The following is a 25,625-nucleotide window of genomic DNA, read 5'->3' as shown; positions in this document are numbered from 1 at the left end:
CCAGAGTCGGAAAGATACTGTACAATCCAGCTGAATCTGTGTGCATTTCATTATTGCCTGTTGCTCATAGACAGCCTAGGGAGGATTGTTCATTCATATATATTACCAGGCCCAGTTATTAGTATAAAGTATACCCTCAAGGATTAACCTGAACTTATTATTTAAAGGTATACCAGGCCTTGGTGCCAGTAAATATAATTTATATGTAATTCATAGTTTATTGTCCTAATGGCAGGGTATCACTGAAAACTGGCATTCATTGTGTCTAGATGTTTATATTTGTGTATGGTTAACCTTTCAGTGCACCTTACTGCAATCATGGTCTCTGAAATAATAAAAGTGTTATTGTCTACCCTTGGTGAGTCCTTTGGCTCACAGCTAAAGGCAGTGGTGTGCTGGAGCCGGCTCACACCGGCTCGCAAGAGCCACTTGTTAAATTTTGACAGCTCTTGCGAGCCGGTTGTTCTTCGAGGCGAGCCGGCTCCATTGCATGAGGTAAGCATGGCAGGAGGGCGCCATCACAGGCCATGCTTACCTCCCCTCCCACTCCCAAACATGTCCAGTGATGTCCTTCGCCCCCACCCTCCCCTCCCGCTCCCATCCGTCAGTTTCTATTACCTCCCTTGAAGCGCCGCGTTATTTAAAGCCCTGCTGCCCATCTCCAGCCTTCCCTGCTTGCTTCTGATGAGTTTGTGCCCATAGTCCCGCCTTCTGACATCATTCTGTCATCATTTCCTTTTTCCGCGAAGGCGGGACTGAGGGAACGAACGAACTCATCAGAAGCAAGCAGGAAAGGCTAGAGACGAGCAGCAGGGCTTTAAATAATGCGGCGCTTCAACGGAGGTAATAGAAAAAGATGGATGGGAGTGGGAGGGGAGGGTGGGGGCGACGGAGAATCGCTGGACATGGATGGGAGCGGGAGGGAAGGGGAGGGAGGAGAATCGCTGGGCATGGATGGGTAGAGGGGGGCAGGGGAGAGAATTACTGGGCATGGATGGGTAGAAGGGGGCAGGGGAGAGAAGAGAGTTTCAGGACATGGATGGAGGGGAGGGCAAGAGAAATTCTGGACATGGATGGAGGGAAGGGAAGGGAGAGAGAAGAAATGCTGGACATGGAGGGAAGATAGAGGAAGGAGATTAGATGAGGGAAAAGGAAGTGAGGAGAGAAACTGCACATGGATGGAGAAAATAGGCAGAAGCTGGATCCACTGTATAGTCAAGTCTGCGGAGGACCAGAAATGAAGAAGAAAGGAGGAAAGAAAAGAAATAAATGGAAAGGAAGCCCTGGAAACAGAGTCAAGGGAACAGATAGAGAGCAGCAGAATCAGATACTGGGTCAGCATGATCAGAGAAACAAAGTCACCAGACAACAAAGGTAGAAAAAAATAATTTTATTTTCATTATAGTGTTTGGAATATGTCCAGTTTGAGAATCAGGTGCTGAACGTTAAAAGTTTATATTTATTTATTTATGGCATTTTATCCCATATTAAAAATGAATTAGATTGGAATCTGGGATCATTTAATTTTTTTTTCCTGGAGAGAGTAATGCATTGCCCCCCCCCCCGGCTATAGCCAGCTCTGCAATTTTGGGGGGGGCGCAGAGGTGGATGGGGGGGGCGCAGTGGTGGACGGGGGGGGGTGCCGAGGTGGACCGGGGGGGGTGCCGAGGTGGACCGGGGAGAGAGCCTGTTGTTAAAACTTTACCAGCACACCACTGGCTAAAGGGATAGGATGCACTACTAGAATACTCATTTCAAGGACAGCTCTCATTTGAAGTCTGTTCACAGAAGAGGAAGCCATTGTTATACAAACCAGGGCTTTTTTGACACCTTTCTTTCCTACCCATCCATTTAGATATCTTGCTCAGAATGTTTTTTATATCACTTATGCATAAGCTAGTCTTGAACCTGTAACCTTCAGGAATAAGGTCAACCATTTTTCAGGCAGAGCTATTCTAACTCACATTATGGCCATACAGCTATTACTACACTTCCTTAAATTGTATAGGGAATTTTTTTTAAGGTGACACTTTCCAGTCTCTATGCAACAGGCTAAAAACCTGTGTTGCGTCTCAGTCATGTTTGGGCTAGGTGCCCTTGTAGCCCTCAACAAGTTGCATGCTTTCAGCTGTAGCTATTCCTAGAGTTTGAGTCTGAGACCTTTATGAGCTACCAGACAGCTCCAGCTCATCATCTGAACCATCCCTGGTTTTACTCTCATTACATACAATAAGAGTAAAACCAGGACTGACTCAGACTGTTCCTGAATGACCTGGATCTGTCAAGTACAGGGTGTGAAGCAAAAAAAAAAAAAAAAAAAAAAGCAACTCCCTCAACTTTTTAGCTGTTTTCTCGGCAACTGCTTTGAATTCAACAAGAAATTTTAAATACTTATTTAGTTATCATACTTACTGTGATGGGGTTTATAGAACTCTACCCCTCACCCTTAAGAATAGTCCCATAGATGGCCTGAGCCATCTTAAGAGAACTAGTCTAGCCTGGAAGGAAGTGAGACGGGAGAAGAGGTGGAGCCTAGAACAGGAAGTATATAAGACAGGACCTGCCTGAGTTTAAGGAGGCCCAGAGAGAAGAAGGAGTCTAAGGCCCTGGGGATGGCACCACAACTTATGATTAAGAATTGTGACCTAGCTGAGGTAAGATGCTTTTGCTTCTTGTTTGAGACTGACATGCCTTGTTCTGGGGTCTGGCTGGAGCTAGATCCTAGTACTTGGAGAAAAACTGAGAAAGATTCACAGGCTGTGTTTGGAGTAGGGCCTTGCCAGCCTAAGTCCTGCTTAAGGCCGTAGAGGTGTTTTCCCTGTGTTCCTGGCCCTGTGATGCCAGGATCCAATTAAATATACACTTGTTTTCATTTATATCCCTTTGTACTGCTGTGTTACTCTAGAGGCCCGCCCCCAATCCTTGCTCAGGGTATCACACCTGCATATTACTATTAAACAATATTTAGGTGCTCATTTTCAAAGCACATAGACTTAGAGTTATATGGTAAGTAACCTATGTAACATAGTAAGTCTATGTGCTTTGAAAATCAGCCTCTTAATCAGTGCATTTTTTCTAGCGAAAATGCCACTCAAATGCCAGGCCACCCTTCAGGGTGTGGTCCGGGGTGGGGTGATCACTGAGGGACCCCACCCCACAATAGCCAGGCCTCCTGCAATTATTCACTGAATCTATGACAAGGGGGAATTGGTGTGTAGAGCCTGAGCTCTTTCATTAAAACTTAGGGACCATGGGTCAATTTTAGTAGACAATGGAAAAGGTGCCGGTACTCAGTAGCCCCTCAAAAAAAGCCCTGCTCTTAATTATCTTAAGCTATGCTGATACTGACATTTTAGTGTTACTACCTAGCAATTTTTGCATTTAAAAATGTTTGAGCTAAAATACAGTATAAAGTCATTCAAATTATACAATTAACAATGTGTCAGAATTTCGCAGTCATTGTGAATGCTCAAAGTGTCCACTCCCAGCTTTAACACAGGCCTTCAGTTGATTTGGGAAGTTCTTAACAGCCTTGTCAGTTGATACCTGTGGCAGGCTGTCCCAGATCATCTGCAGGGCTTCCTTGATTTTGGCAATTGTTGTGGCTTTGGGTGGAGCTTTTGATAGGCCTCCAACATTGCTCCCCAGACAAAAGTCTACATCAGTGACATCATTAACACTAAGCTGGTACTTGAGGGAGGGGGATCAAATAGCAGTAGTTTTGTGGTGCAAACATTCTAGAACATGCAAAATCACTGGGTGGTCAAACTAAAAAGTCTGTAACTTTTGCTGTGTTTAAAGATAATCTCATTTCACTCATCATATAAACGTAGATAGTATGAACAAATAAAGCTGTAAAATTTCACACTGAAATTCCAAGCCATTGCTGAGAAAACAGCAAAAGATTCTAGGGGGTTACTTATTATTGCCTCACCCTGTAGATTTGCTTTTTATAGCATTCATTCAATCCCAGCTGCACTCTTTTCCAGGTCATAGCTGCAATTGGCATGTTTTTTTGTGATTTTACTTCTGGTGTATATTGGTGTAATAAAGCTGTGTAATATCCATGATCTGTGTATATGGAACTGAGGCAAGGTACCCTGCTGATACGGTATGTAGCTTTCTGTGTAGAAATCCTGTTTGTTCTGTTTTCCCAATAAGAGATGCATTGGTATTCAAGGGACTGGTGTTATATTTGCAAAAGCATGACTACTGTAAGGGCAGAGTAATGGATAGTCACCCCACACTCCCTAAGGTTGGCTCTGTATGAATACCAGAACCTTTTTTCCTAGAAAAAGGTAATATATAGAAGTAAAACAAAATATAGAAGAGTTGCTTTCAAAAGCTAATAAAAAATGTATGTTAGCCTAATAAAAAAGGTATCATCTTATTTTCTTTTTTGTTTTGTTTTATTTCTGTATATTATGTTTAAAAGTGAGCTAACATGGCTATAACCATTTTCCTAGATAACAAATTACTACTACTACTTAACACTTCTAAAGCGCTACTAGGGTTACGCAGCGCTGTACAGTTTAACAAAGAAGGACAGTCCCTGCTCAAAGGAGCTTACAATCTAAAGGACAAAATGTGCAGTCAATCAAATTGGGGCAGTCTAGATATCCTGAATAGAGGTATAATGGTGGTTAGGTGCCGAAGGCGACATTGAAGAGGTGGGCTTTGAGCAAGGATTTGAAGATGGGCAGGGAGATAAGAGGAGAACCAGGAGAGGACAGAGCCTTGGAACCAAAATGAGGACAGTGCAGCAAGAAGTAAATTATGATTGACAGTGTCAAAAGCGGCGGATAGGTCAAGGAGGATGAGGATGGAGTAGTGACCTTTGGATTTGGCAAGGAACAGGTCATTACAGACTTTAGTGAGTGCCGTTTCAGTCGAGTGTAGAGGGCAAAAACCGGATTGAAGCGGATCGAGGATGGCATTAGAGGAGAGAAAATCAAGGCAGCGGCTGTTCAAGTATCTTGGAGAGGAAGGGTAGGAGGGAGATGGGGCGGTAGTTGGAGGGACAGGTAGGGTCTAGAGATGGTTTTTTGAGGAGTGGTGTGACTACAGCATGCTTGAAGGTGTCAGGGACAGTTGCAGTCGAGAGAGAGAGGTTGAGGATATGACAGATAGAGGGGTGACAGTAGGAGAGATGGAGTTAAGTAAGTTGGTGGGGATGGGATCAGAGGAACAGGTGGTGCATTTCGAGGAGGAAAGAAGGTGGGCTGTTTCCTCTTCGGTGATATTAGGAAAAGAGGAGAAGGAGGCCTGGGTTGGTTGAGGGAGTGTGTTAAAGGGTGAGGAGGAGGAGGTGGTTTGGTAGTGAATTCGAAGTTGATCTTCTGTACCTTGTCGCGGAAGTAGTCAGCCAGTGATTGAGGAGAGAGTGAGGGGGGGTGTGGGAGCAGAGGGCACTTTGAGGAGGGAGTTAAGGGTGGTGAAGAGATGACAAAGGTTGGAGCTGAGGGGATTAGTCAATTGGGTGTAATAGTCCTGTTTGGCAAGGAATAGGGAGGACTGGAAGGAGGATAGCATGAATTTGTAATGAATGAAGTCAGTATGGGTGCGGGATTTCCTCCAGAGGCGTTCAGCAGATCGGGCGCAGGAGCGAAGGTATCGGATGCAAGGGGTCAACCAGGGCTGGGGATTAGTACGCCTTGTGGGACGGGAGATGGATGGTGCGAGGGTGTCCAGAGCAGAGGAGAGAGTGGCATTGTAAGCGGAGACAGCCTTGTCGACAGACTCGGAAGACATGATGGAGGGGAGGAGATTAGAGATACTAGAGGATAAGGTGGGAGGGTCGACGGCCTGAAGATTCCTGAAAGTAGTGGTTAGTGTAGGGCGGGACTGAGGGGGAGGGTGATGAAGTGTGAAGGTGATCAGGTGATGATCTGAGAGAGGAAGAGCTGAGGTGCAGAAGCTGGAGGGTGAGCAGGTAGAGGAGAGGACGAGGTCAAGACAATGGCCAGTTTGGTGAGTAGGGGTGGTGGAGCTCAGCTGGAGGTTGAAGGAGGATGTCAGAGTGAAGAACTGAGAAGCGTAAGCGTGTATGTTAAAGTCTCCAAGAATGAGGGACGGAGATGAGGGTTCAAGAAAAACGGAGAGACATGCATCGAAGTCGGTAAGGAAGGAGGGGAGGGACTTATCAGGGGGCGGTAAATGACTGCAACTCTGAGTGGCAGCGGGTAGAATAGACGGATGGAGTGAACTTCAAAGGATGAGAAGCAGTGAGACTGTGGTAGGAGGAGGGGTTGAAATCTGCAGGCAGGTGAAAGTAGTAACCCGACACCTCCTCTGCGGCAAACTGGGCGGGGAGTGTGGGAGAAAAGTTAACCTCCATGGCATAGGGCCGCGACTGAGGCAGAGTCGTCAGGGGTGAGCCAAGTTTCAGTTAGGGCGAGCAGTTGAAGGGAACGGGAGATGAAGAGATCATGGGTGAAGGAATGTTTGTTGCAGACACAGCAGGCATTCCATAGGGCACAGGAGAAGGGGAGGGAAGAGGGAGAGAGGAGGGGAATAGAGATGAGATTGGAGGCATCCTGGAATCGTTTGCATGGATAAGACGAGGACAGGTGTGGGGGACCTGGATTGGGATTGATGTCTCCCACGGATAGCAGGAGAAGGAGCAAGAGAGTGGGGAGGAGGGTGGGGGAGGTAGGGCGATGAAGGCAACGAAGACGGGATGCGCTTAGGAGGAATGGGGATAGGTTAATGGCAGGAAGGAAGCGTTGAAGGTTGAGAACAAGGAGGGAGGAGGGGGATAGGAGAGATGGTGAGGTGGTGAGGGAAGGGGGTGGGTAGGGTATTGCAGTAGTGGGCAGGACGGGAGAGGACATGGATGGGCAGTGAGTTCCTGCGGTAGACAGTGGTAGGGGGAGGGGGAAAAGATTAGGAAGGGACAGGCGATGAAGAGAATATGTATAGGTGCCATAAGCAGTGACTGAGGTGTTAAGCAACAGATAGAGCAGGAAGCTGGAATAGTAGGCAACAACTTGGAACAGAAGGGCTGGCGGGTAGACAGGTGGTTTGACAACAAGACTGGCAGGTGGGGAGGTAGGTAGAAGGGCTGGCAGGTGAGTAGGTAGGTTGAGGGGTGGGCAGGGGCGGGTAGGTTGATGGGCTGGGAGGCAGGCAGGTGATGGGTGAGCTGGTAGGCAGATAGGTTAATGGGCTGGCAAGCCGGCAGGCGGGAGGCAGTTAGGTAGTTGTGCAGGCTTGAGGCAGGTAGGTAGTTGATGGGCTGACATGCAGGCAAGTTGATGGGCTGACAAGCAGGCAGGTTGGTTGATGGAAGGCAGGCAGGTAGACTGGGGCAGATGCGATGTGACTGGAACAAGCTGGAACGGATGGACTGGAACAGGCGGATTGGAACAAGTTGGAACGGACAGACTGGAACAAGCTGGAACTGAAGGACAGGAACAAGCTGGAGTAGATGGACTGGAACGAGCTGGAACAGACGGACAGGAACAAGGTGTAATAGATGGACTGGAACAAGTTGGAACAAGCCGGAACAGATGGACTGGAACAAGTTGGAGCAGAAGACAGCGGAGTAGCAGGGCTGGAACACGCTGGGACAGACTGGAGCAAGCTGGAACGGACGGACTGGAACAAGCTGGAACCAACGGCCTGGAACAGATGGACTGGGACGAGCTGGAGCAGAAGACAGCGGAACGGCAGGACCGGAACAAGCTGGAACAGACGGACTGGGACAAGCTGGAACAGACGGTCTGGAACAAGCTGGAACAGATTCTATCAGCTCAGAGTTGTTGTTGGTGAGTGATGGGCTGCTCTCTTCACGGTGGGTGGTTTGGGCTGCTTGGACTCATTTAGTCTTGCTCTTTTGCTACGGAAGCATAGCGATCACGTGTCTCCCAGCACGCAGGTGGAATCCAACAGCTTTCCACTGGGTTGAGATCTTTCGGTCCTATATTCCGATTCAATGCGTGGTCTGTGCTGTGTGGAGGTCAGATGGGCAGCTGATTTAGGGCCTTTCCTCCACACCAGGCCTTAGATCGCTCATCTGTAGGTCGCAGGGAGTCGCCTTGGGTTTGCAGCGTTTGGCTGATCGATTTCATCTGCGGATGCTATCGTTCTGCCTTACACAGCGCGGGCAAACATACAGCACTTGATGAGCGTTCAGAGTTTTAGGCCTGCTCGGCAGCTCCGCTCGCTCCGGTCTGCTTTGGGCGTGAGCAGTCCGTGAAGGGAATGGCAGACTGGCCGCCACGTGGTTCCTCTAACCACCAGCTCCGTCGATATATTCCAACTTGCCCTTTATATAGATGATGGTCTCGGCGTCAGAATGATGGTTCCCTTTCGGTGGCAGCTAGGGCAGCGGGGGATTCACTCCTTTGTGACGGTTAGGGTATCGCGGGAGGCCAGGTCGTGGTCCTCCACGGGAGTTGTTTCGGCATCCGTCACAACGTTCTTGGCATCCGGTTAAAGCGCTACGGTTGAGATGGCAGTACGGTATGGAGGAGGTAGGTTGACTTGCTCCGATTCACATTTGGTTCACCTAGGCGTGGGCCGTGGATGGGTTAATCGGTCTCCTCATTGTTTCCCGGTCTCCGGACCTCCGTCGGTAGATCCTGATTGCCGTTTTCCATCGGTGCTGATCCTGTCTGGAGGAGGTATTCGACCTCTCCGATGGCAGCGGGACAGTTCAGCTCGTGGTCTTCGACGGGGTGATTCAGGACGCGGTTTCCAACGGAGCTCTGGTCTCAGTGTCCGATCAGGTCGCCATCATTAGTAAATGTCTAATTCTGATATCTGCAGGTGTTTCCACCTAAAGTTTCCTCAGATTCGGAGGCAGAAATTGGCATAGACCACAGTACTGGATGGGGCTATATGTATTTAGACTGCTCTTTTTTGGGCAGACCCTTTTTCCCCTCTCCTCTTCTCTATTTGAACCCTGGGAGGAGGTGGGGAGGAATGTTTAGCCATCCCAGCAACAGACATTCAGCCCCCAGATTATCATTGTAAAAAACGGTGGAGCAATATTCCCCACTCACCACTTCCTTTATGTCAGAGACATGGCTTGAAGTTGAAGAAAGATGAAAGATATAGCAGGAAAGGGACTGCCACTGAGCACAGATAAAATCTCTGGTTTCTCTTCACTATAAGTGTCATATACTGCTTGGTTATACATAGGTCATCTCCTCTGTTTCACATCTGCGGATACATCTTTAATGATAGGTCACTTTCAGAAGCACAAGAAATGCATGAACTGAACTCTCTAAAGTTTGATATGGGCAGTGCTTTTTGACTGTTACTGCTGGTAGACTACATATAATAGCAGAATTATCCTGTACCTCCACTGCTTAAATCTACCAAATATTTTTTAGATACACATTAAAAAAACGTGATCTATTTTCTCCTTCCTGCCTAAAAGTACAATGCTGATGTTATAATTACAATGCATAATATAATAATTAAACATACAGTTAACATCAACTTGATTTCACTAAACATTTGCAGGTTATGATTATTTGATTCCCAATGTTACCATGCCAGCACATTAGAATTTAGAGACATTGTCCTGAAACCATGAGAATCTACATTTCCAGCATCCATCTGCTTCCAAATAGAGAACTAGAAATTGCCAGTACCAGTTCAGCCACAGCACACTGGCATGACACTACAGCATGCTGTGCAAATTACACCACAGGGTCCATGCAGCTTTCATGCTAAACCAGACTCCAACATGTCATAGTGCAGTTAAAAACTGACACGAAACTACTTTCTCAGTTCTTTTTACAGTTGAAAGTCAAATGAGACATTTGCTGTGAATCTGTTTTAAGTATACCCACTGGATTCTGGTCTTACCTTCTCCACCCAAATTTCTAGCTTATGCAAATCTGGTTTTTACATTCTCCAGCAATTACGTTCAATCCGTAGATATTGTGACTTAGATACATTTCATTCTCTTGTACTGTCTTTATTGATAAACAATATTACAATAATCAAGTCTTGTTATCTCGGATGTTCCCGTGCAAACCTAGAGGCTGCAGTCCATACAAAACATGGCCATTAAACTTATTTGTCACATGCGAAAATTTGACCAATTTCTCCCGTTTCAAAAATTTCATTGGCTGCCAATAGAATAAAAAAAATCACATTTAAACTTCATATTCTCGTTTTCAAGGCTCATAGAGTTGGTCTTCCAGCTTACCTTTCTGCTCTCACAATTCCATATTCACCGCCACGACTTCTCCACTCAATAAACAATCATCGGCTTGTATCCCCCCGTCCAAAACCAGTGCAGCTCAAAGCACTTTTCCTTGTAGCTCCTGCTCAGTGGAATTCACTTCCATTGTCCCTGAGGTCTGAACTATCTTTTAAAAACTTTTTTAAAAAGCCTTGAAAACCTGGCTGTTCAAACAGGCATTTCAATAGTCAGTAGAAGAGAGTCTTACATATCATACTGCATTGACAAGTTTCCGATCCCGTTCCCATTCTATGCTGTTTATCCCCCTCCCCCTTTCACCCCTATCCCTTTTAAAACTTCTGAGTGTCTGGTACTGCTGATTGAAATTCTTTCTTATCAACATAATGTAGTTCCTTTTCTGAATTTTACTTTATTTTTAGTTTTGCAAACTGCCCAGATCTGCAAGTCAGCTTGGGCAGTATAGCAAGTGGAAATAAACTATAAACTATACCTCCCGCGGGAGGTGGTGGAATTCAAACATGCGTGGGATAAACATAAAGGAATCCTGTTCAGAAGGAATGGATCCTCAGAAGCTTAAACAAGATTGGGTGATAGAGCCAGTGGTGGGAGGCGGGGCTAGTGCTGCTGGGTCTGTGCCCTGAAAATGGCAGATACAAATCAAGGTAAGGTATACACAAAAAGTAGTACATATGAGTTTATCTTGTTGGGCAGACTGGATGGACCGTGCAGGTCTTTTTCTGCCGTCATCTACTATGTTACTATGATTAAAAACATATATGAGCCTGAAAGGGGTGTGGCAAGATGGCGTCCTAGCTTGCTGCGTGAGCGTCTCGGGAATCTGCTGGAAATACCTCATTCTTGTTTTTCCTGTGTTGAAATGCCTCATACTAAGCGGAAAGCGGCGATTAAAAGGCAACCGCCGATAGCCTTTACTTCGTCTCCGACACAGCAGACCCTAGACCGCTACATGACAAGCTTCCCGGTGGAATATGGTTTGGCGAGTCCCGCGTTGAGTGACGCCGAAGGAGCGACGTCTATTCTGGGGCCGGATACCACGCTATCGCCGCCTGAGCTGACGCGACCTCCGTGTCCTGCAAGTTCCAGGGTGGGGTTAGCAGGCCAAGCTGAGACGCAAGACGCCGAAAGTTTGAGTCCAATCGGCGGTTCCCCCCCTGGACAAGCAGAAGGAAACATTCAGGAGCAAGGCTCCCCACAGGAAGTTACCCTGACGGCTATTTGGCAAGCGGTCCAGGGACTAACGGCTGAGGTGGCTAGATCAACTAAAGAAATTTCTACAATAGTGAGTAAACTGTCTACAATGTCGGAAGTTTTTGAAAAAACAAAATCAGAAGTAACAAATCAAGTATCTCAGGTAAAAGATGAGGTAAATACGTGAAACTGACTGTGGACACCTTGGTTAAAGATAAAATGCTAACATCTCGTAAAATAGAGCAAATTGAGAACTTTAATCGACGTCTTACACTCAGACTATTGAATTTTCCAATATCACCTGCACTTTCATCTTATGATTTCTTCAAAAAATATCTACAAGAGATTTTGAAGCTCTCTCCTAAAGATATTCCCCCTTGCAATAAAGTGTATTACCTTCCAGCTACTCAGAAGCGGGGAGAGGCTTCTCAATCAGTAAATATGGTGAACATAGCCCCTCAGAGAAATGATATTGACTTACAGAATTTAACTGCATTATTAGAAGACTCTATGGTTGAAATAACTAACCGGGGGACTCTGATAGTATCCTTTGTATTTGAGCAGGACTTAAATATGATTATGAAATTATATTTCAAAAACTCCACAGCACTCTTTTGTGGTCAAAAAATATGGGTATACCCTGATGTTACAAAGGTGACCCAGCAAAGAAGAAAACAATTTTTGATCCTGAGAGAAGATGTAAAAACTTTGGGTGCAATTTTTACATTGGTTTATCCCTGTAAATGTGTGATACGTTTATTAGGTGTTAAATATGTCTTTTTTGAGCCAGGTCAGCTGAAGGTATTTCTGGACTCTAAGATTCCAACTAGCCGCCAGACTGGAACAACTGAATCAGCGAATAGAATATGACGGGATAAAACATAGGACTATGCCAATTGTGGTTTAAAACTTGATTTTCCTTATTGAATTCTCCTTTTAGTTTTCTAAACCCACTCCCCCCAAATAATTGTTGTGGTCTAAGGAAGAGTAAGAAATATTACGATTAGATATGTATATCTTTTATTTTGTAATTGCCTTGTAACTGTTTCTCTGTATTACCTTACAAATTGATATTCATTTGTAAAATTTGAAATTCAATAAATAAAAATTTAAAAAAAAAACAAACATATATGAGCCTGATATTCAGCTGTCACGACTGGTGTTTTTTGGTTTGTTTTTTTTAACTGGCCACACCGGTTAAATAAAATCCAGATATTCAATACCAGTATCTGCCATTGCAGCTGGCCCTGAATATTCACTTTGAAAACTATAGCCAAGTCTCAAGGTTTAATCTATTTTTATTTTAAGAGATTTTTCAGTGAAAACCTGGGTTTGCTTATAGGCAGTAGGACATTGTCTAGAAAAAAGATGAACTGTATACTGTTAATATCCACTAGGTAAACCTTTTAGGGAATAATTTTATAAGGTCATTTTCACAAGTAAATGGCCTGTTATAAAATCCCAATCGCATAAGTTAATGCACTAACAGGATGGTGTGCACTTTGCCGGTAGGTGTGTATAGGAGTGGACTTTATAAAATACATTAATTTGCATGCACGCTTAAATAGTCTAGGGATGGATATTTACACCTGCCTTGTACTCTGGTATTTTATGAAGATTTATGGATGCCTGTGTTTTAATAAAATTGTGCCTAAGTAGTTGCTGACTTACTGCCTTATAAACCTATCCTTTAATGTTAACATTCACACTCTTTTTTTTCTGCAATAACTCCATAACTAATGCAGACAGACAGGAATATAGGATGCACCCCTACCTCTTGCTCTTTTCAATTTAAAGAACCTAGATAACCACCCCACATTTTTGGCTCAGGCCTACACAAATCTGTACTTACTTAGTGTGACATTTGGATGTCCCTGAGCCCCGCCAGCCAAAGACCTCCTTCCCAAAAAATGAACATACACCTTGAGTGGCTAATGGCAATGTTCCTGAGCTGACGCTGCCGGCTCTCTCTGTCCATGATCAGTTTTCACACATTTGTGAAGCTGAGCATATGTGGAGGTCTGTGACAGTGACAAGGCCCTTGCCCCAGAGCCTACTTTCAAACAGGGCTAGACACTTTGTGAAATAACACAAACCCCTGCAAAAAGACACCCAAAACCTATACTGAAAACTTACCACACCATAACAGCCCTAACCCACCTATGAAAAGACAGTGCTATAAGTATTACAGTGGGACCTAGAGAAGTGTTTCCATAGGTGGTCCTGGAGTACCCCCTTGACATTCAGGTTTTCAGGCTATCCACAATGAATCTGCATGAAAAAGATTTGCATGTAATGGAGGCAGTATATGCAAATCATTGTCATGCAGATTTATTGTGGATATCCTGAAAACCTGACTGACAAGGGGGTACTCCAGGACTGCCCTAACCCAGCTATCAGACGACAGTACTATATATAGTACACTGGGCTCTGGAGCACCAATATACCTACTATTGGGAAACTGGAACAAGCTGCACCGTTACACATTCCTACACAAATACTACATGCTAGCAGAATCCTTCACCTCAGTCACACATGCAGAACATGGACAGACCCTCATCTATATAACAAAAGAATAGCCATACTGGGTCAGACCAATGGTCCGTCTAGCCCAGTATCCTGTTTCCAATGTGGCCAACCCAGGTCACAAGCAACTGGCAGAAACCCAAACTGTGACAACATTCCATGCTACCAATCTAATGCAGAATAGGGAGCCACAAAAAAAATAACAACAAAAATTGAAATAGAGACCCCTCCCTGCCCAAGGAAGCCAGACTCTAAACAGTGCAATACTGGCAAAAAAAAAAAAGAAATAGACATGCATTTTCTCCTGTACTTTGCAAAATAAAAATAGAAAAAATGTGCATTTTACAAAGCAGGTACATCTCAGTCCTTACAAAGTATTAAATAAAAATAATTTTTTCTACCTTTGTTGTCTGGAAATTTGACTGGCTCCAGTCTTTTTTTCCTTGTTCCATGAGTCATCCTTACAAATTCTTTTCCAGGTTGGCCTTTCCATTTCTTCGCTTGCCTCTTGTCTTCTTACTTTCCTTCTCTACATCTGTCTCCAAGTGCACCATCCTCTGCACCACTATTTGTCCTGTCCAGCATCTCCCTCCTTGTCCCTATCCTACCCCCAAGTTCAGCATCTGCCCTTTCTGTGTCCCCATCTCCCCCCTTTTTCAGCGCAATCCTATCTGGTCTCCCCATCTCCCCCTTTCTAGCATCTGGTGTCCCCACCTCTCCCTTTTTCTAACATTGTCCTGTGCCCCCATTTTCCCAGCATTACCCCTGTTACCATCTTCCCCCTTTTCCAGCATTACCTCTTTGTCCCCACCTCACCCCTTTTCATCATTGTCCCTATATCCCCCTTCCAGTGGTGCCTTCTCTGTGTCCCTATCTCCTCCTCCCCTTTTCAGTAGTGTCCCTATCTCCTTCCCCCTTTTCCATAGTGCCCTGTGTCCCCATTTCTTCTTTTTCTAGCATTGCCTCTTTGTGTTCCAGTGTCCCTACCCTCTCCCTGTCCAGTACTGACTCTGTGTCCTTCTCCCTCCTTGTCCAGCATTTACTATATCCTTCTCTCTCCCCATGTTAACCTTCTTCCCCATCTCTTTCAGCGCTCCCCATCCTCCTTAAGGCCACATATCTCCATGGCCTGCTCCCACGGTCCATCCTCTGGCAGCTCCAAGGAGGTTTTAATAGACAGGAGACCAAGTGACGTCAAAATGTTAAAACCAATTAGGCCAGTCTCAGTTTCTCCTTCCCCGCGCAGCTGTCATTGCCGCATTCTCAAAAGAAAGCAAGCAAACCTATGAGTTGCTGCATCCACGTTGTCACTCTTTATTATTGGTAGCATTTGTATTTAATCTCACTTATATTTTCAAACATGTCCATTTGTGCAGTATACGGATGTACACAGAAGTATAATAACAGAATATCTTTTCATAGGAAGAGTAGTAATTTGTTATAAATCTTAATCAGTGTGTCATTTGGAGGGGCTGGTTATAGGGACACTCTAGCATGTGTTATATGTAAGCTACACTGAATCCGACTTTGCTTGGGATAATGTGTAAAAAAAAAAAAAATCCTTTATCCTCCACGACACTGCCTATCCTGCTGGATAGTGATGGCACAAGGAAAGCAAGTTTGGTCCAGTGAAGACTAACTCAAAATAACTTGTCCCTTAGCTGGGCCCTAGTATTAGCATATTAAAAATGCAACCATACCATGCCTCTGTGGCTATGTTCCACGAATGTTAAACAATTAACTGGATTTCTTGAAAGGATTATATAAACGTAGGATGCATGAGTAGGGACACAAACATATACTTATTTATCCAATATCACAATTCCTCATGTACTGCCACAAAACAACTTTTTTAGGGTGGATAGTGTTCCTTTTATTATCGACCAGATAGAAATAAGAGTTTTCAGTTTTGGCACAGTATAAATCATCATAAGAACAAAATATAAGAAAACAAATGGACTGCATTAGGGGCTTATTGCCCATTTATGTTTAAACAAAAGAGATCTGCATGGAGCAAAATATTTAATTTTATTTTGACTTTTAAAATCACATGCCCCTGAAACATGTTAAAAAAACAGAATTATCCATTTGTGTATCTAAAAGGTAAACTTCTACAACACAGATGAAGATGTGATTCCATGTGCCCCAATGAAAGGAGAGTTTAATTCTACTTCCATTTAATTTCAGTATATTCTATCATCTGAAACAGCTTTAGCATTTTTACAGATGGACCAACAATAAAGAACGACAACATGTATGCAGCAGATTGTAAGTTTGCTTGCTTTGAACGTCAACAATGGCTGCGCGGGGGGGGGGGGGGGAGTGGAAACAGATTACCAAAATTGGTTTCACCTTCTCTTCTGCCCGTCTCTCCCGTCCCGTCCACGTGGTCACTTTTAACATCCCTGAAGCCTTCTAAGTCTCCCTCCTGCGCAGCACCAGCGATTCGTTTCACAGTCAGCCTTCTGCCGGCGTCGGGGCCTCTCTCTCCTCAGGCGCGTCCCACCTACTGTATTGCAACTTCCTGTTTTCCGCAGAGGTGAGACACGCCTGAGGAAAGAGAAGCCCCGACGCTGGCAGAAGGCTGACTGTGAATCGCCGGTGCTGCGCAGGAGGGAAGTACAAAGTGACCACACGGACGGAATGGGAGAGACGGGCAGAAGAGGACTCAGGAGGGAGGGAGGAGAAAAAATATTTATTGCCACGAGGCGCATAGGCGCCATTTTTTCAAAACAGCTGTTTAGGGGAGCGACCGCTCCCCCTGCGCCCACCTAGCTACACTTCTGGCCCCTCCCCTACACATTTACACTTTTGGTCACCCCTCATACACAGTGTTTCTTGCTCTATTTGTGTCCCCACCCTTACTTTTAATACTCTTGCTCTCTTCTCTCTTTGCCCTCTCACACATTCACAGACTTGCTCCCAAACACACACAAAATGTCTTGCTCTCTTGCCCCCCCCCCCCCCCCACCAATCTTGATGTCCCACTGACTCTCAGGTTTATGCAGTATCTTATTTTTAGTTTTCTATGCCCTCACCTTCAATCACTCTTCTCTCTCTCTCTCTCTCTACCTCCCACCCTCCCCATTGTCTCAGACAGGAAAATGTTCTCCAGTTCCTCCAATCACTGAAAATTGGCTCATTCTGTTGACAGAGCATTGGTCTCTTTCCTAGTCCCTGCCCTGTTTTCAGTCTATTCCAGAGGCTCTCAACCCAATCCTCAAATGGAATCTGTATCCACACGGGTGTTATCTACAGACCTCTGGCACAAATGCTGGACAAGGATCTGATAGAAGATGTTCATATGTTTTGTACGAAAGGGGAGGCACTATTGGGAGATTTCAACTTGCCTGATGCCATCCCGTCCGCAAAATCAGAAAGAATAGAGATCGGTGATGGAACCCAGAAGGGAAAGGTCAACGCTGGATCTAGTGCTCATAAACGGAGGAAGTGTTTCCAATGTCCGTGTGGGTGCCCACCTAGGTAATGGTGATCATCACACAATATGGTTTGATATAAGAGCAAAAGCAAATTGCAGATGCACAAAACTAAAAGTACTGCATTTCAGACAAAAACCTCAAGAAGGAGCTAATGGCATGGGTAGACGTAAGTACATAAGTATTGCCATACTGGGAAAACCATAGGTGAAGTGGAAGTGCAGTGGTCCAAGCTGAAAGCTGCTATAAATATGGCACCAGATCTTTATACAAGGAAAGTAAACAAAAACAAGAGAAACAGGAAGCCCATATGGTTCTCCAAAAAAGTGGCTGAAAAAATAAGGGCAAAAGAGGCTTCGTTCAAAAAATACAGAAGAACGGAACAAGAGGATCACAGAAAAGATTACCTGATTAAATTCAAAGAAGCCAAGAGGAAAATACCAGTGAAAGCACAGGCAGAAGAAAAAATGGCTAAAGATGTAAAGAGAGGTAACAACACCTTTTTCAGATATTTTGGGGAAAGGTAAAAAGATAGAAATGGAATTGTAAGACTGAAAGATGCTGAGAATGTGGAGAGTGATAAGGATAGAGCGAAGTGCTAAACAAATACTTCTCTTCATAAGAACGTAGCCATACTGGGTCAGATCAATGGTCCATCTAGGCCAGTATCCTGTTTCCAAGCCAGGTCACAAGTACCTGGCAGAAACCCAAATCATACAACATTCCATGCTACAAATCCCAGGGCAAGCAGTTGATTCCCCATGTTTGTCTCAATAGCAGACTATGGACTTTTCCTCCAGGAACTTGTCCAAACCTTCTTTTAAAACCCAAATATGCTAACCGCTGTTACCATATCCTCTGGCAAATAGTTCCAGAGCTTAACTATTCAGTGAGTGAAAAATATTTTCTCCTATTTATTTTAAAAGTATTTCCATGTAACTTCCTTGAGTGTCCCCTAGTACTTATACTTTTGGAACGAATAAAAAAGTAGATTTACTTCTACTCATTCTACACCACTCAGAATTTTGTAGACCTCATCTGTCTCTTTTCCAAGCTGAAGGGTCCTAACCTCTGTAGCCTTTCCTCAAACAAGAGGAGTTCCACCCCCTTTATCATTTTGGTCACTCTTCTTTTAACCTTTTCTAATTCTGCTATATATTTTTTTGAGATGTGGTGACCAGAACTGAACGCAATACTCAAGGTACGGTCGCACCATGGAGCGATACAAAGGCATTATAGTATTTTTGGTCTTATTCACCATCCCTTTCCTAATAATTCCTAGCATCCTGTTTGCTTTTTTTTGGCCATCACCACACACCGAGTAGAAGATTTCAGTGTATTATCTGCAACGACACCTAGATGCTAGATCTGTTTTTTTTAATTCTCACCCCCATGGTGGACTCTAGCATCAGGTAACTATGATTCAGATTATTCTTTCCAATGTGTATCACCTTGCATTTGTCCACATTAAGTTTCTCCTGCAACTTGTATGCCCAGTCTTCCAATTTCCTAAGGTCTTCCTGCAATATTTCAGTCTGCACTTTTTTAAACAATCTTGACTAGTTTTGTCATCTGCAAATTTAATTACCTTACTCATTATTCCGATTTCCATATCATTTATAAATATTAAAAACCACTGGTTCCAGTACTGATCCCTGCAGCACTCTACTGTTCACCCGCCTCCATTGAGAAAAATGACCATTTAACCCTAGCCTCTGTTTTCTGTCCAATAACCAATTCCTGATCTACACCAGAACACTGCCTCCTGTCCCATGACTCTTTAATTTTCTCAGGAGTCTCTCATGAGGAACTCTATCAAAAGCTTTCTGAAAATCTAGATATACTACATCAACTGACTCACCTTTATCCACATGTTTATTCACTCCTTCAAAGAAACGAAGCAAATGGTTGGCAAGACATCTCTCGGCTGAACCCATGCTGACTCCATCCCATTACATAAGTATATAAGTATAGCCATACTGGGAAAGACCAAAGGTCCATCAAGCCTAGCATCCTGTTTCCAACAGTGGCCAATCCAGATCACAAATACCTGGCAAGATCCCAAAAAAGTACAAAACATTTTATGCTGCTTATCTCAGAAATAAGCAGTGGATTTTAATAATGGTCTAAGGACTTTTCCTTTAGGAAGCCGTCCAAGCCTTTTTTAAACCCCGCTAAACTGCCTTTACCACATTCTCTGGTAACAAATTCCAGAGTTTAATTACACGTTGAGTGAAGAAATATTTTTTCCGATTCGTTTTAAATTTACTACTCTGTAGCTTCATCGAATGCCCCCTAGTCCTAATATTTTTGGAAAGAGTAAACAGACATTTCATGGCCACCCTTTCCACTCCACTCATTATTTTATAGACCTCTATCATATCTTCCATCAGCCGTCTTTTCTCCAAGCTGAAGAGCCCTATCCGCTTTGCCTTTCCTCATAGGGAAGCAGTCCCATCCCCTTTACCATTTTTGTCGCCCTTCTCTGCACCTTTTCTAATTCCACTATATCTTTTTTGAGATGCGGTGACCAGAATTGAACACAATATTCGAGATGCGGTTGCACCATGGAGCGATACAAAGGCATTATAACGTCCTCATTTTTGTTTTCCATTCCTTTCCTAATACCTAACATTCTGTTTCCTTTCTTAGCCGCCACAGCACACTGAGCAGAAGGTTTCTATGTATCATCGATGACACCTAGATCCCTTTCTTGGTCAGTGACTCCTAACGTGGAACCTTGCATTATGTAGGTATCATTCGGGTTCCTCTTTTCCACATGCATCACTTTACACTTGCTCACATTAAACATCATCTGCCATTTAGACTCCCAGTCTCATAAGATCCTCTTGTAATATTTCACAATCCTCTTGCGATTTAACAACTTTGAATAACTTTTTGTTGTCAGCAAATTTAATTACCTCACTAGTTACTCCCATCTCTAGATCATTTATAAATATATTAAAAAGCAGCGGTCCCAACACAGACCCCTGGAGAACCACATTATCTACCCTTCTCCATTGAGAATACTGACCATTTAGCCCTACTCTCTGTTTTCTTTTAACCAGTTCTTAATCCACAATAGGACCTCCTATCCCATGACTCTCCAATTTCCTCTGGAGTCTTTCATGAGGTACTTTGTTAAACACCTTTTGCAAATCCAGATACACAATATTAACCGGCTCATCTTTATCCACATGTTTGTTCACTCTTGCAAAGAAATGTAATAGATTGGTGAGGCAAGATTTCCCTTCCCTAAATCCATATTGGCTTTCTCATTAATCCATGCTTTTGAATATGCTCTGTAATTTTGTTCTTTATAATAGTCTCTACCATTTTGCCCAGCACCGACGTCAGGCTCACCGGTCTATAATTTCCCAGATCTCCTCTGGAACCTTTCTTAAAAATTGGCATTACAATGGCCACCATCCAATCTTCCAGTACCACGCTCGATTTTAAAGATAAATTATCAATAGAAATCAAACAAAATAAAACATGGAAAAGAAAATAAGATGATACCTTTTTTATTGGACATAATACATTTCTTGATTAGCTTTCGAAGGTTGCCCTTCTTCCTCAGATCGGAAATAAGCAAATGTGCTGGCTGACAGTGTATATAAGTGAAAACATTCAAGCATTACTATGACAGTCTGACAGGGTGGGAGGAGGGGGGTGGGTAGGAAGTATGCATGGGGACATCAAAGCATATCATTGATATTCTAACAGGGTGGGTGTGGATAGGTGAGGGGAGGGTGATCAACAGAGACATACAGCTTTATGGTTTATAATGGGCTAGGAACCCCAGATTAAACCCCATTATAAACCATAAAGCTGTATGTCTCTGTTGATCACCCTCCCCTCACCTATCCACACCCACCCTGTTAGAATATCAATGATATGCTTTGATGTCCCCATGCATACTTCCTACCCACCCCCCTCCTCCCACCCTGTCAGACTGTCATAGTAATGCTTGAATGTTTTCACTTATATACACTGTCAGCCAGCACATTTGCTTATTTCCGATCTGAGGAAGAAGGGCAACCTTCGAAAGCTAATCAAGAAATGTATTAAGTTATGTCCAATAAAAAAGGTATCATCTTATTTTCTTTTCCATGTTTTATTTTGTTTGATTTCTATTGATAACCTTAAGGGTGGACTAACACGGCTACCACACTCCTCTACTAAAGATAAATTACATATTACTAACAATAGTTCTGCAAGTTCATTTTTCAATTCTATCAGTACTCCGGGATGGATACCATCAGGTCCAGGAAATTTGCTACTCTTCAATTTGTCAAATTGCCCCATTACATCCTCCAGGTTTATAGAGATTTCATTCAGTTTTTCCATCTCGTAAGCTCTGAATACCATTTCTGGACAGTATCTCTCCTAAATCTTCCTCGGTGAAGACCGGAGCAAAGAATTCAATTAATCTCTTCGCTATGGCTTTGTCTTCCCTGATCACCCCTTTTACCCCTCGGTCCAGTGGCGTAGCCAAGGGTGGGCTCGGGTGGGCCCAGTCCCACCCTCTTTGGGCTCAGGCCCACCCAGTAGCAGCACACCTATGATTTGGCAGGCAGGGTTCTCTAAGCCACATCAGCTGAAAACTCCCAAAAGCTGTCCCTCCTGCATACCTTGTAAATAGCAGATCTTTGCCTGCATCGAGCAGCAACTGATACATACTGTGCACTGACCCCACAGCCTTCCCTCTGATGTATTCCCACCTATGCAGAAACAGGAAGTTGCATCAGAGGGAAGGCTATGGGGCCAACATGAGCAGTGTGTATTAGTTGCTGCTCACTCCGGTGAAAATCTGCTATTTAAAAGGTATTCGGGGAGGGGGGATGTTTGAGAGACCATATGGCATACAAGCAAGAGAGGGAGAGACCAAATCACTGTGGGATAGGGTGGAGTTCTTCTGCCCACCCATCTTGGGCCCAGGCCCACCCAAAATTGAGTGTCTGGCTATGCCCCTGCCTCGGTCATCTAGCGGTCCAACCGATTTTTTTTTTTGCTGGGTTCCTGCTTTTAATAGACCTAAAAAATATTTTACTATGTGTTTTTGCCTCTAACGCAATCTTTTTTTCAAAGTCCCTCTTTGCCTTCCTTAACAGCGCTTTGCATTTGACTTGACATGCCTTATGCTGTTTCTTATTATTTTCAGTCACTTCCTCCTTCCATTTTCTGAAGGATTTTCTTTTAGCATTAATAGCTTCCTTCACCTTACTTTTTAACCATGCCGACTGTCATTTGGTCTTCCTTCCTCCTTTTGTAATACGCTGAATAAATTTGGCCTGGGCTTCCAGGATGGTATTTTTGAATAGCATGCCTGATGTAAATTTTTGACCCTCGCAGCCGCTCATCGTTTTTTTTCTTCATTGTTCTTGCGTATACTCCAAAGCTAATATCAAATTTGATCATATTATCACTGTTATCAAGCAGCCCCAGCACCATTACTTCCCGCACCAGATCATGCGCTCCACTAAGGACTAGGTCTAGAATTTTTCCTTCTCTTGTCGGCTCCTGTACCAGCTGCTCCATAAAGCAATCCTTGATTTTGTCAAGGAAATTTACCTCCCTAGCATGCCCTGATATTACATTTACCCAGTCAATATCGGGGCAATTGAAATCACTCATTATTATTGTGTTACCTAGTTTGTTAGTCCCTAATTTCCTTTAACATTTCTACATCCGTCTGTTCATCCTGGCCAGGCGGACGGTTTGTCTGTGTTCTGTGTTCTGTAACTTTATTCTTTATAATAGTTGACATCAGGCTTAGTGGTCTGTAATTCCCGAATCACCCCTGGAACCCTTTTTAAAAATCGGCGTCACATTGGCCACCCTGCAATCTTCAGGTACTATTGGTGATTTTAATGACAGGTTACATATTACTAACAGCAGATCTGCAATTTCATGCTTAAGTTCTTTGAGTACCCTTGGATGTATGCCATCCGGTCCAGGTGATTTACTACTCTTTAATTTGTCAATTTGGCTCAGTACATCTTCCAGGTTCACTGAGACTTCTTTCAGTTCTTCTGCATCATCACCCTTGAAAACCATTTCTGGTACAGGCAGATCTCTTACATCTTCTTCCATAAAGACTGAAACAAAGAATTCATTCAGTTTCTCAGCAATGGCCTTGTCCTCCCTGAGTGCCCCTTTTGCTCCTTCATGATCTAACGGTCCCACAGGTCACAGGTTTTTTTGCTTCTGATGTACCTGAAAGTTGTTACTGTTAGTTTTAGCCTCTGCGGCAAGTTTCCCTTCATATACTCTTTTAGCATTCTTAATGTTTTGCATCTGACTTGCCAGTGTTTATGTTGCTTTTTTATTTCCTTCATTTGGGTCCTTTTTCCATTCTTTGAAGGGCAATCTTTTGGCTGTAATACCCTCTTTTGCTTCACCTTTTAACCATGTTGGTTGTCGTTTTCTCTTCTTTCCACCTTTGCAAATACATGGAATGCGTCTGGACTGGGCTTCCAAAATGCTATTTGTGAATAACGTCCAATCCTGATTTACTGTCCTAACCCTTGCAGTTGATCCTTTTAGCTTTTTAACCATTTTTCTCATTTTATTAGTCGCCCTTTTGAAAATTGAATGCAGCTATAGTTGATTTCCTTTGCGGGTTCATCCCAGATAGTAGCTCAAACTTGATCATGTTATGATAACTGTTTCCCAGGGACCCCAACACCACCATCTCTCAAAACTATACCCTGCACACCAACAAGGACCAGATCCAAAATGGTTCCCCCTCTCGCCGGTTCCTGGACTAGTCATTTATTGCATCTAGAAATGTTATCTCCCTGGCACTTCCTAATGTAACCTTTATACAGTCAATATTGGGTAATTGAAATCATCCATTATTATAGTGTTGCCCGACTTGGCAGCTTTCCTAATCTCTGTAAACATTTCTTCATCTGTCTGTTCATTCTGTCCCAGCGGACGGTAGTACAGCCCTACAAGAATACTCCTTCCCTTCACACATGGAATTTCTATCCATAATGATTCTACACTGCTATCTGTTTCATATGGAATGTTTATTTTATTTGACTCAATTCTCTCTTTAACATATAGCACAACCTCCCCTCCAATTTGATAATCTCTATCATTGCGATATAATTTGTACCCTGTTAACACAGTGTCCCATTGATTGTCTTCTTTCCACCATGTCTCTGAGATGCCTATTATATCTACCTCATTATTTAGTGCTTTATACTCTAATTTTCCCATCTTATTTTTTAGGCTTCTAGCATTTGTATACAGGCACTCTAAATTGTGTTTTTTCCTTGGATCTACAAGCTGCTTAGAAGTTGAAGGGGATAATGTGCATCCTTTATCCTGCTTTCTCATTAAGCACACATGGCTTACTTTCAGCATTATTCAAACCTCTCTACTGGGATTCCCTAAATGTCCTGTTTCAATAGTATCCTTCAAGGATACTCCACACCGAACCATGCAACAGGCTAGGCAAGGATATACCTGAAAATAAGAATTAGGGTAGGAGAATATGTTGCCGTCTCTTCTGAACATCATGCATACAGTACCCTTCTTTCTACTAATCTTATGTAGAACACAAAAGAATTGGTGCTGAACGGTTTGTCTCCTGAAGAGCAGCAGTGAAATGGAGCACCTCTGTTGAGCAAACCAACGCTAAGAACACTTCAACAAAGATAAGTGACTTTAGTGTCCTTAAGTTGTAAGTTAAGGGTCAAACAAGAATGACTTAGAAGTATGAATTATATACAGAAGTGAAATTTAAAAAATTCTTTAAAAATAAAGGATAAGGAAAAAAATAAGAATAAAGAGACATTTCAGGAGTTTTTTTGGCTAATGAGGAAGTTTGCCCAGCAAACTGAACAAATCAGAACTAATATCTGTGCTTCTGAAGCCTTTTCCTCCTTGCTGAATGAAGAGTAGAAGTGATTAAAAGTGGTTTAATAAACTTGTTTAATTTGAAGTTGGAGGAATTCCATAATAACATTTGCAAATATGCTACTTCCTCACACCTTAACACCTAATTCAGGTCAGTAGCAGTACTACCTCTCCAGCAAACAAAGAACAGAAAATACTGTCTTTTTTAGAATAAAAGTTGAGACTTGCTACTATCCTTTTTAATGTTCTTTGGCTCTTCAGTTTCTACCTCTAGAACAAGTTTCAGTTTAAAACTATGGGAAAGGGTTGTACACTATGGAAACTAGTTAATGCTTGCTTCTCTCTTCCTCCCCGCCCCCTCCCCCAATACTGAACTAGGCCCTGCTTGCCTGCTAGAGGCTGTCTGTTAATGCTGT

The 25,625-nt window shown here is 43.5% G+C and overlaps 1 protein-coding gene across 1 annotated transcript in view; it reads right to left on the bottom strand.

Moving 5' to 3' along the window:
• IKZF1 (IKAROS family zinc finger 1) overlaps positions 1 to 25,625 on the bottom strand; it is a 423,181-nt gene that overhangs the window by 352,923 nt on the left and 44,633 nt on the right.

Source organism: Microcaecilia unicolor, chromosome 1, assembly GCF_901765095.1.
Source record: "Microcaecilia unicolor chromosome 1, aMicUni1.1, whole genome shotgun sequence".
NCBI classification, from domain to species: Eukaryota; Metazoa; Chordata; class Amphibia; order Gymnophiona; family Siphonopidae; genus Microcaecilia; species Microcaecilia unicolor.
This window is presented reverse-complemented; position numbering and strand designations above follow the sequence as displayed.